The 12,538-nt window shown below is 45.6% G+C and overlaps 1 protein-coding gene across 2 annotated transcripts in view; it reads right to left on the bottom strand.

Annotated features, from left to right (window-relative positions):
* WASHC1 (WASH complex subunit 1) overlaps positions 1 to 7,952 on the bottom strand; it is a 40,232-nt gene extending 32,280 nt beyond the window's left edge. The window contains exon 1 of one of the 2 annotated variants that reach the window (XM_052667859.1): positions 7,853 to 7,952. The gene's annotated coding sequence lies outside the window, so the exon portion shown is untranslated. Of the gene's footprint in view, positions 1 to 7,662; positions 7,815 to 7,852 lie in introns of those variants that run through there. The other variant, XM_052667860.1, reaches the window with a different exon arrangement.
* Positions 7,953 to 12,538: the final 4,586 nt, after the last annotated feature.

The following is a 12,538-nucleotide window of genomic DNA, read 5'->3' as shown; positions in this document are numbered from 1 at the left end:
AAGCTGTGCCTTTAACCTCAAGTAAGCTGGGATAAAGGCTGTCAGAGCTGCTGACCATCTTCTATGCACAAAGCCAGTCCCTTCTCAGCTCCAACACTCGCTCTAGCAAAAGCTGATGGAAACAACAGCAGCAGGAAAGGCAACATAAGGCTCTCACAGAACTGTCTTATCTTTCCAAAAAACTTGTACCGGGATACATACAAACTGAGCATTCCAGGTTTTCCAGGTATCTGCAACCAGTCTAATAAATACTCCAAAGGCTACAGATAGACTTGCATCTCTCTGAAGCCACTGAAGAAAGCATACAATTGATCACTTGAAATAGAGAAATACTCCTCCTACTTTGCTCCCTCTGAGACCAAGAAAGAAACTCCTTACACAGAGGCTAAGCCCAGGAGAACTTGTTACACAGCAAATAGAGTCTGTAAGAGAAGGAAAACCCCTTCAAAATAAAGCTCCATGGAGGAGATCATTGAGATGATTATCTGCAAACAAAAAAAACACCTCACAACTTTATAAAACCTTAATTCTATAAGGGAACACAAACAAACACATGGATTAATAATTTGCCTTCCCTCAGCACAGGGAGAGACTGCTACATGTACAAGCACTTATCAGACATGTACTTAGCTGCAAAAATGAAGGAGAATAAAAGCAAGCCACCAACAATACTTGCTTCCTTAACATGCTCCAAGGGATAAAAAGGGGTCAGGGGAAGAACAGCACTTAAATACTTGGGAAAAAAAATATCAGTGTGTGTGTTCTTCAAAGATACAAGAGCTGTTTCAGAAATTGCTGTGCTGCTGCTTCTATCTCTGCACTGGAAAGGCAGAACCAAGTAACAGCCTTTAATTTCCACATGCAGTAACAGCCCCAAGAAGAAGTGACACACTCTCTCTAACCCTCTGCCTCCCCTTTGTAGGTCTCCAACAAAAGATCAGTGACTACCTGCAAGGACACAGAGACAAGAAACGTGCAATAAAGTCTGCAGTGTGCAATAAAGATCCTCCATCACCAGCAGGATAGCTCCATGCTGGGATCAGACCAAGGCACAAATGCACTGTGGGTTAAGGTTAACACCCAGAAGATGGAACAGAGACAGATCTGGGGTACAGCTTATCACACTGCTGTCTCCTTTAATAGAGGAAAGTAACATCTGTAACTTGGTATGTATTTCCATGAGGTGAGGGTTTCATCACGGCCCCTATGCTGCTTTTTTTTTGGGGTGGGGGGGTCAGAGGGGGAGGGAGAAAGAGAGAAGCACTTTGTTAAGAGGATGAAAAGTCTATTTATATTTTTTAATTAAACATGTTCTACAGTGTTATTAAGCAGCAATCAAAGATGCAGATGGTGCTGATTTGATTGGTGAGAGGTGCACTGTGCTGAATATTAAGGAAGTCTGCCCCTATAAATAGGTCTAATCACCATCTGAAGGCTGGAAGGCAGTGATGAAAGAAAGCATTAATAAGACCATAATTAGGCCCCGTAGCAGGCTGTACTCCACCAGGGTGCTCATGTTACTCGACATTTCTCGTAGTAGCATCCTCAAAACTCCATTGTAGACATGACTGTTTTGACTCAAGACCTGTAGTAGCTATTTTGACAAAGCTATGAAGAGTAGGGTTTCTCCATCGTGGCAGGGCCTGGTGCCTGTCAAGATTTTATTCCCGGTATCACTTCTGGACCAAAGGAGCTCTCAGTTCCAGCCGTTCCCACTCTGCCTACTCTCAACCAGTGAACTGGAGCTGCTCAGCCACAGAGACAGGCTGGATACTGAGCAGCTTTGGATGCTATCACTGTCTCTCAAAGGAGCAGAAAACATAAAGGCCAGATCTGTATCACAAAGCTCACCCAGCTGCAGCTGTAAAAGCCATGTTCAGTTCTGTGCTCCAGTGTTAGAAAGTGAGATACTTACTCAGGATCAACCACCTCATACTTTCAGCCTGGCTTTGTGGGCCAGTATCCTGCTAGGAAATGATGGGAGCAAAGTGATCTCACCTCATCAGTCCTAACAGCAGCTGGGGGAAAAGTTTTTTGTGCCACTCAGGTTAACAAAGCCACTACTAACCACCACACAGTTCTCCATTTCCACGTGGTGGGGACCTACTGGCAGTTGGCACTGCATGGTGCCGCGCACATGCAGGCACTATGCAATCATCATGTTGCACCATGAGACATGGTCAAAGACTGACAATATAATTGGCTACTTCTGTTTTTGTCCTACTCTGGTCTTTCTGGATTAAAAGACAATCTCATCTGTATGTGACCCTTCCTGAGTACTCAGAGCTACCAAAAGAAGAGCACTGGCCTGACAAAAAATTTTCTGGGGGAATCATGAGCACTGAACATAACGTAGCCTTTCTCAAGACCACAGAGCCTGTTAAAAACTTTGGCTCTAGTACTCTGATTTGAAAGGAACAGTAACTGTTGCAGCTATTCAAGACAGATGAAATCTAGGAGCAAGGTGACAGTAAGGTAAAGACGCTACTGATAGGTAAATAATGCACATAAACTGAAGGATTTGGTTTCCCACCAGCAGCATTAGCCCTTGGCTCAAATAAGCGTGTGCCTGAACAAATCCACTAGCACACTGGGTGATCACTTTCAAATTCAAATTCTCTCCCTCTTCCCTAAAAACTGCTCCAGCACACTTAAATTGGTTGTTTTTCCACATGCTACTCTGCCCTGTTCCACTTAGTATGAAGAATAAGAGTCGAGATTTAAGATCTTTGAGTCCAGCTTTACAATAGCATATGGCAACTCCCAGGCAAATGGCACAATACTTGACATTTAAAGTTGAATCACATAAAATCAGATGACATTAGCTCTCCAGAAGACAGACAAGAGACTATTTTGTAAACAGAAACCGAACAGCAGACACTTAACGAATTCAGAGCTGCACTTCAGTTCTCTGAGCTCCACAGGCTACGATAGCCTATAAGCCATTATTGTCTTCACAGTAACCTTTCCTCTTAACACAGAGCTTTGCTTTGAGAAGCACAAGCAGTAGCCCTCACTGCCACAAGGACGGAGCTGTGTCATCTCTCTGAGAAAGTCTTGGCCTCTAAGCTGAGGCTGAAAACAGTTTCCTTCAACTGGATACATGAAGCTCATTTTGATGGACAGACGTTGATATCTATTGTTAATCAGACAAGGCACTCTGCTCAACACCCTTGGCTTTCATCATTAATGGAGTCAATCAGGTACTCCAACAAATAATTGATCTTATGCTAAGGCAGCCATCTAAAACTGACCAAAAACACAGTGTTCTAATTACCTGCCTCACCCATCTTCTCTCCCTTAACAAAAGAATACTAAGTAACTAGCTTAGATCCAACTACAGTACAGGCATTTAAATCAAGCTAGTCCCAGCCCAAGCATCCCTACACATCATTCACTCAAAGGAGGCACTTTGTTTTTTGTATGCCTAAACAACACAGCAGCTACAGGCTGTGCCTAATGTCCCTTTGAGGTCCATTTCCTTGCAGTAAGTTCTCTTAAATGCTGGAGCGTTTCCACCAGCAGGCCAGCTCAGGACTGCTGCAGAGGTTCCAGCTGAAAGTTTGGTTCAGAAAAAAGAGAGGCTGCCTTCCTTTACTATCAGACCACTGCAACAGGTGCATAATCCAACAGCCATACACTTTCCCAAAGTGTCCTGGGTGACAAGTTGACAAAAAGCTGGCTCAAATGAGAGATATCTGAAGAATCAATAACCCACTAAACAATCTGCTGGATGGACTATTTCCTGGCAAGGGTTATCTTGTGAAGGGGTCCAAGCAGAGCTGAGTAGCTGCAGAAATTGATTTGTGAGTGATACAAATGATTCCCTTCAAGCACAGTCACAGGAAATATCGTAATTTCAGACATAATCCTCCTCTTCCTCTGCACAGTATCTTTAGTCTTAAAAAACAAAAAAAATCCCATTGCTTTCAGGCTTATCTCAGTACTAATTTTCCCCAACCCTCAATTCCTACCATGCTCTTTCACGACTTAGGCCAATCATGTGGTGACTACAGCTACCTGGTACTACCAAACCTAGAAGCCTGACTGCACAGCAATCCCCAACGATTATCTGCTCCGTTATCCTGCCAATGAACTCCAGAATTGAGAGAAAAGAACACCACTTTTCATCTGAAAGAATGAAGATTAAAAACTCAGTTTGAATATCCAAAATGATGGAAGAAGGATAGACGACAAGAACAGCCTGTGCTGCTCTGGGAGTGCTGCAGGCATTTTTCTGCCTGAGGGCTCTGGAGGTGTGGCTGTTCCTCCCTAACCAGAGCATTTCAGTAACAAAAAGGCATTCTGAGCAGCCCTTACATCCCAGCTTGCTACTTAGAAGAGACAGACTTAATTAAGTATCACGAGAGCTTGTCAGCCTCTAGCCAACCTTCCTAGAAGCAATCTGGGGAGAGTTGACCGGAGCAACTCTGATTCCCAGGACAACCGAAATGCACAAAGTCTCTACAAAGACATGCCAAAGTCAGTTTGCTTCCAGCCTTTGCTCCTGGCAGGAGCAGCACTACCTGCTTCACTTCCTTTGTCTGCTCAAGGAAGTCTCTCAATATCAATGGACAGGCAAGAAATAGTGATACTTTCAGCTTGTAACCTAGGAGAGGTCAGTACGGTCTATAGAACATTGCCAGCAATGCCCACTGCACAACCTAAATGAGACAAATAGGTCATCTTCAGCCAGCTGACATTTGACTTCATTACACAAAATGCCACCACCACAGCAGGTACCATCCCACATGCTTTGCTGGAAGCTAGGCTGCAGAAGTCAAGAACCAGCCTACTCTCCCCTGGGGATGGTGGAAAGCCTCTGGGGAAACCTACGTGCTCTACAACCACTCAGCATTGAAACCAAACCACAGAAATTGAGGCATAACACAGCTTCTGTTCTGTACTAAAATAAATACCAGAAAGTGCTCATCGGTGCTAGATGTGGATTCACAATGTTCACCACATCCATCAGGAGCCTTTCTTCATATGCACTGCTACCTCTAAGACCCTGTGATCTTTTTACTGTTGGCTAATTCCTTTATTTTGAACAAATTAATATAGTAAATGCATTTATCACAACAATGTTTGGGTTCACTTGCAAGCAGTAACAATGTGGTTTTATTTTAACCAATAACTACACCACCACAGCTACAAGTGGTGAGTGGGGAATGCTGCCCTTATGCAACTTAAAGGCAACACGTATTTGGCAGTCCTCTAGATAGTGTACTGTGCTGACGCTCTGATGGATGACTACAGATTACATCACCTGCAGGATACTTTGAACTAGTTGATGGTGCACAGTAATCAGAGAATGGCTTAGGTTGAAAGAGATCTTAAAGACCATTGAGCTCCAACCTCCCTGCCATGGGCAGGGCTGCCACCCAGAAGCTCTGGCTGCCCAGTGTCCCATCCAGCCGGCCCTGAATGCCTCCAGCAGTGGGGGCAACCAAAGCTTCTATGGGCAACCTGTTCCATTGCCTCATCACTCTCTAAGTGAAAATTTCCCACTGACATCTAATCTTAATTTTCCATCTTTTAGTTTAAAATTATTCCTCCTTGACAATCACCTCCCTCGCCCTATTGGCCCCCTCTCTATTGATGCAGTTCTGGATACTGTTGGCCTTCCAGGCTGCAAGCACACACTGCTGGTACATGTTCAGCTTTTCATCCACCAGAATCCCCATGTCCTTCTCCACAAGCTGCTCTTAATCTTTTAGTTCTTCTCTCAGTCTGCAGACATATCTGGGATTGCCCTGACCCAGCTGCAACACCTTGCATGCAGACTTGTAGAAACTCACTATGTTCTCGGGGGCCCACTTTTCAAGCCTGTCCAAATACCTCTGGATGGCATCTCTTCCTTCTATTGTGTCAACTGTACCACTCAGCTTGGTGCTGACAAACGTGCTGAGAGTGTACAGGATCCCATCATCTATGTCACTGATAAAGGTTAATAAATACCAGTCCCAAGACTGCCCTCTTGTGACTGGCCAATCACTGCCCTCTTGTAACTGGCCTCCACCTGAACACAGAACTGTTAACTAAGAGAGAAAGACTGTGTAGGACCACATCAAAGGCTTTGCACAAGTCCAGGCAGATGACATCAGTTGCCCTTCCTCTGTCCACCATAGTTATCACTCCATCATAGAAGGCTACCAGATTGGTCAGACACGATCTGCCTTTGGTAAAGCCATGCATCACCTCCTCATCTTGCATATGCCTTAACCTAGCTTCCCAGATGATATGCTCTATAATCTTCCCAAACACAGAATGACACTCACCAAGCCTGTTGACCCCTTCTTCCCTATCTTAAAACGGGAGTGATGTTTCCCTTTTTTTCAGTCACAGGGGACCTCACCTGACAGCCATGACTTTTCAAATACGATGGATAGTCATTTGGCAACTACAGCAACCAGTTCCTTCAGAATCCTGAGATGCATGTCACCTGGCCCCATAGATTTGTACACATTTAGTTTCATGAGATGGTCTCAGACGTGCTCTACCCTTCCAGTAGGAAGAATTCTGCTTTTCCAACTCCTGCCTAAAGGTTCAGGGACATGAGAAATGTAGGAAAGCCTGGCAGTGAAGACAGAGGCAAAGAACTCATTAAGAACTTCAGCCTTCTCCATGGAACCTATTTATCAGGAGGAGTACACTCTCCTTTGCCTGTCTCTTATGAACAACATATCTAAAGAATCCTTTCTTGTTATTTTTCACATCCCTAAGTTTAATTTCATCTGCACCTTGGCTTTCCTGATCCCATCTCCACACATCTAGACAGCATCCTTATATTACATCCAATCCACTCATCTCTGCTTCCACTGATTATATTTTTCCTTCTTCTCCCTCCCCTCGATGAGCACATCTTTTCTCAGCCATGACAGTTTCCCGCCTAATTTGTTTGATTTCTTCTGCTGAAGAACAGAGAGCTCCTGAGCACTCAGAAATGCATCTTAGCACACTGCTAGCTCTGTTCTGTTCCTTTGTTCCTAGAGTTTACCAGAGGATCCCATCCAATAATTCTCTAAACAGCCTGAGGCTTGCTGTCCTGAAGTTCAGGATCCTGACTCCACTCTTTATCAGGCCCGTGTTCCTCAACATCACAAAATCAACCACACCACAGTTGCTGCAGCCCAGACTGCCTTCAGTCTTAACCTCTTAGATGAGCTCCTCTGCATCAGTGAGCACAGGGTCCAGTAATGCTTCATCTCTAGCTGGTATATCCAACACTCGGACCATGAAGTCAACTTCAACAGGCTCCAGGTGTCTCCTGGATTGCTTCCATCTGGTACTCAGAATAAGGCAGAAACCCCACAACTGTGCTACAGTGTATTAGCCACTTTTTGAGTAAAAATGACTTAACCCACACTCTGCAGACTTTCAGCCCAGTCTCAGACACTTTCTCCTCTTCTTCATGCCAGCCTTCTGGCCACAGCACCCAGCTCCCTGTCCCCACAGCAGAGAGGCAGATGCAGGAAACTTTTACAAGCTCTAACTCTTTGCAGTTGAGTGCAACGTAAGTCCCAGAAAAAGTGTGATCCCTGCACGTAACAAGCATGCATTTAGCTAAATCGGGGCTCTCATTTCTGGACCAGACCTCTCTTGTGGGGTGACGGAGCACCTCTCTGAACACAACAGAGGGGAACGACGTTACCCACTCACCTCTACGCACAGCCCCGAGCCTCAGCTCGGCCCTCCCGGGTGCCCCGCTCCAGCTCTGCGAGCCCGGCCGTTAAAAGGGCAGAGCCGCGCGGCAGTGCGCCAGATCCGGCACTTCGGACACACTCAACCCGCGTGTGGGGAGCAACCCAAACACGGACCCGACCCCACGGCCCAGCCGAGCGCCCCTCACCTGCCGCCAGCCGGCCACACCCCAGCAACAAACAGGAAGCAGCGCCGAGCCTCACTTCCGCCCCTACTTTACATCACTTCCGCCCAACTTAGGAAGCCCCTCTGTCTCTGGAGCGCTCGGCTGACGCGAGGGGAGAGGGGTGGGGATACGCATGCGCGCGGGGAAGGTGGGGAGAGAGGCGCGAGGCGCCTGGCAGGAAGGGCGTTCGTCGTGTTGAGGCGTCCTGCGGTCCTAGCTGTGTTCAATCTTTGCCACCGCAGAGCCACATGTCACGTTTCTTGTCCTGCCTGTGCCCTCTCTGGTACTTCTATGTCTCTGCTGGCATTCTTTGTTGGGTAGTTTGCCAGCCTGACCCAAGTCCCAGAAGAGCTCTGTACTGCTCTGGGTGTGGGGTGAGGGAGGCTGTGGGCTGCCATCACAGCACTGTGCTTCTGTGAACAGTGAGGGGAGAGGGTGCTGGTACAGCTTGCAGCCTTGTCCTCACCAGTGTGTTGTGGAGTCATCATTTGAGAGAAAACCCCACAGACGGAATTTGCTTCTTTCTGCCCTCAGCCCTGCTTCTGTGTCATGCTGTGTGTCTGCTGCCAGGGATCTGCTGCTGAGCACGGCAAACAAAAAGGAAATCTCTGACTCATACGCTTGCTTGTTTTCTCTCCAGTGCTCGTGTTTGAGTTGAGCGATTTAAAATCTGGCTTTATAAAATAGTGAATGTTTTATTCTTTTTTTTTTTTTTTTTAAAGCACATTCTCCCAGCTTGTTCTCGTGTTGCTTTTATACTCCCTCAATGTGCACATTCAAGCAATCGAGTTCCTCCAGCACAAATATTCATGGAAAGTGTATCTCAGTACTGCATCCATACATATTAAAAACACTTTGAGGGAGTGTATGCTACACGTGACAGAAGTATTTGCATGTGCCTCCACTTCAGGATCAGAAACAATTCTTCAAGAGTTACTTCAACAATTGTACCTTACCACTCTTTAAATAGCAAATACCAGTTTGTGAGTGCACACAGGGAATGCTAGTGACTTATACATAGAATTAAAAACAGTGCACCAGAGGAAAAAAAAAAGAAAAAAGAGGGCACTTCTCTTTGAACGCAGTGAATACGTTTGAAGAAATCAGGGTCTGCTCATGCATGTTCAACTTGAGGAAAAAGGGCAAATCCATTACCTAAATGCCTGTTGCAGATTTCTGGCTCGGTCCTGCTCCATCACAAGGGAAAGCGCAGTCAGAGATGCTTGCTGCAGGCTGCTGGGGAGGAGCAGTGTTGGACCTTGCAAACCCCAAAGCAGATGAGCAGCTGCAGCTTGGGCATGGCAGAGCCTCACCCAGGTGGTGGCCTTGTGATGCTTTAATGATGGGGCTGGTAAGGCCTGTCAGTATGCAGAGTGTAAGGGCAAAAGGCCTAAGAACTCTGAGCTTGGCTAAAAGCTTTGAAAACTCTCTGTAGGGGAGGGAGGAACGTAAAATCATGCCAAAACTCAAAGCAGACAAAAAAGGAGATCTAGGAAAGCCTGAGCAAGGAGCATGTGTGTGGGTGTCAGGACCTGTCAGAGACAAAATAGGGAAGCGGATGTAAGAAGCAACAATCCAATCTATTCTGATCCATTTTTATTTATATACTGGTGACGGAAAGGCCTCCAAATGCTTTCTGCTGCTCAGATAAAAATCCAATTCTGCATTTTTAAAATATAATATGAAGCAGAAGGTGGAGGCAGGCTGATGCAGCCTCTTCCCATGTTCCCCTCCCAGCCATGTTGAGGATGAGGAAACAGCAGGTTTGTCAAATCCCTTAGTGTGTGGCAGGAAGAGAGTTCACAGAACTGGATAGAGGGAAGAGAGTGAGTGTTAGGCTGGGGAGACAGAGAGATGGATGGGCAGAAGAGCAGCAGGGACTTGGAAAGCCCAATGTAAGAAGTGACAGCAGCATAGCAGTGCACTGGACAAAGCACCAGGGAGACTGCATTAGTAGGTGAGATGCCATAAATCATAATGAACTCTTGTGTAACCCTGTCACACATCAGACATCTTCCTTGTGCCAACAAGACCTAACTGACTGGGAATGTGTAGGTGTTACCAGCACAGAAATAATCTGGAGGCAAAATGGGAGTGCAGTGGCTATGTGTCACCGTGGGTGAAGGCAGGCAGGCAGGCTGGGGGTATGGTCTCTGGCTGAATGCTTCTCTGAGCCCACCCAACTGGCAGGGAGAGGCTGAGTAGTACTGTCTCCAGCCAGGGGGACAGTGCACATGGTTTCCTGTCTCTCCTTAATATTTGCATTTCATAACATCTCACTGCATAATCTTCTGTGATACTGAGGATGGGATCCCTGAGGAGCTGACTGACACATCCACCAAACTCTCCCTTTCTCTGCTTTGTGCTGGCAAGTTTTAGCAAAGAAAAATAAAACCAGGCACAAGATTTTTCTTCCCCAACAAAGAGAATGCTATTAAGCACTGTTGCCCAGGTGAGGGAGGATTTAGACAGAGGTCTTTCTTCCCATGCAGCCAGTTAGATGTCAGTTTTCATAGGTTGCAAAAAGAAGCATTGAACGGTGTGCCAAGTCATGCATGACAGTGTTTCAGGGGCTTTGCAATTAGGAAATGCACTAGCTGCTAGTTTGGAAAATGCCTTCCAGCTTTCCCAGTGCCATTCCCCAAGTCGATACCAACAGGAGACACTAGTCAAGGTTGCTGCAAAGAGATCCTGCTCATGAACTTTCAGGCACTTAGTTCTGCCGTGGCAGGGTAGTGACTCAGACCCTCCCTCACCCTCAGGGTAGACCTGGCTTTGCCCTTGGCCTGTGGGAGAAATGAAAGAGATTGTTCCCACTGCTCTTCTTGCAGGCTGCACAGAGGCTTTGCACGCTCGGCTTTGCTGTCCTTACTGATCCTCACTGTGAGCAGTGGGGCTGATCCAAAGCAGCTCGGGGCACTTGTCTTCTCCCTGCTTTCCCTCTGGAGTGCTTATTCTGTCTGTTAGCTTTTCCATCACAGTAACATTCAGGCCTTTCCACTACATCCAGAACTCACGTAAAGGCATATATTTCTTGACTGCAATACACAGACTGATCACTCATCTACTGTTGTGGAACAGCCACCAATTTATGTGCAAGAGCCAGCTCTTTTAGTTTCACACCAATTTATGTGCAAGAGCCAGCTCTTTTAGTTTCACATTGTATTTCAACTCATTTTCACTTTTCTGAAACTGCATTTTTCCACCAGAGTGCTCTTTCTTGAGGAAAAAAACCTAACACCCAGCCTTCAAAACATTAAATTAATTTGCTCTTTCTCTTGCTGCAGTATCTTTTACTGAGCAAAGTCACCTTGGGCAAGTAATTAGTGCCTCACTTTCCTCACTGAAAAATGGAAACAATAATATTTTTCCACCTTTGATATCTTTAGGATGGAAAATATTGCTGCTTATTATTTATTATAATGTTTTACACCAAAATTTAATAACATAAAACTCAGAACCTGAAGGGAAAATGCAAAAAGGGAAGGTGAGTGGAATACAGAGTGCTGCTGTGACTGTGTATTTTGAAGATGCCGGAATTTTTTTTGTAGCCCATTGAATAACATTTGTCAAACATGCAAGCAGAGCTGGCTGAGCTGCTTCTGCACAAGGTCAGGGGAGGGCCAGAAAAGAGATAGGATCTTACTCCAGACTTCCCCAGAGTTTTGCAGTTCCTTAGATCTGAAGAGTTTTGCTACTGCAGTTAAGCATAGGATTAAATTCACCTAATGTTTAGAAGTGTCTGGACATCAGGTTTTGCTCCAGGCCTTACTCTGATGTTTTGGGTTATTTCTGTGGTGTTGTCTTAGGAGAGCAGGCAGGAAACTGCTTGGACATCTCTTCCTTTTTCTGTGTCTGGCACCTCCTCAGTGCTCAGTCCTCACAGAATGCTGAAATTACACATTACTAAATGACGCTCTATCGTTTGGGAAACAGTAATCTGCTAAGCGCTATTACTTTTTTTAGGAAGCTATAGATGCTTTAAGTACGACATTCAGTATTTCTGTTACCCCTGAGTGTTGTTACAGGGAACTAAAAAAACAGCCACCTATCCTCTTCGCAAGCTTTCTACTGACTCAGATTGTGCAAGACATTTCTCCCACGGGAGGCATGTGCCTCCCCTCAAACTGCCTTACCCTACTAAGGAAGATTTGGGATAAGATGCAGTGAAATGGAGCAAACGAGAGCCTGAAATTGACAAAAGAGTGGCCATCTCTCACTGTTCCTTCCTCTCTGCTGCTCCTCTTGTAGTCTCCTTTTCATCCAATTCTATTTCACTTTCCTCCTCCTCGCCCCAAACTCACAGCTTGAAACACCACTTGCCAGAATCATCTTACTTATCTTTCCTAAGTGCCAAAGCTCTTATGAAGACCCCGTGCTCTCACTGTCCATCAGACTGCTGCTTTTTCTCCAAGGCACAGCTGCTGCAGCACTTCATGTAGGGCTCAGGCTGTGGCAGTTTGCATATGCGCAGTAAATTGCCTTTGCTCACTTAAAAAAACAAAAAAAACCCAAACAAACAAAAAAAATGCATATTTAGGAAATTATGTCACATCTGAGGAATAAAGTAAACAAACAAAAATAGACAAGAGAATACAGAATAGAAGCTCCCTAAGGTGGAGCACAGAAGGGGAAGGTGTTTCATGCACAATCTTTTATTTTGTGGTT

Source organism: Tympanuchus pallidicinctus, unplaced genomic scaffold (assembly GCF_026119805.1).
Source record: "Tympanuchus pallidicinctus isolate F22 unplaced genomic scaffold, pur_lepc_1.0 scaffold8, whole genome shotgun sequence".
NCBI lineage: Eukaryota > Metazoa > Chordata > Aves > Galliformes > Phasianidae > Tympanuchus > Tympanuchus pallidicinctus.
Note: the sequence above shows the minus strand (reverse complement) of the source record. Positions and strands in the feature narration are given on the sequence as shown.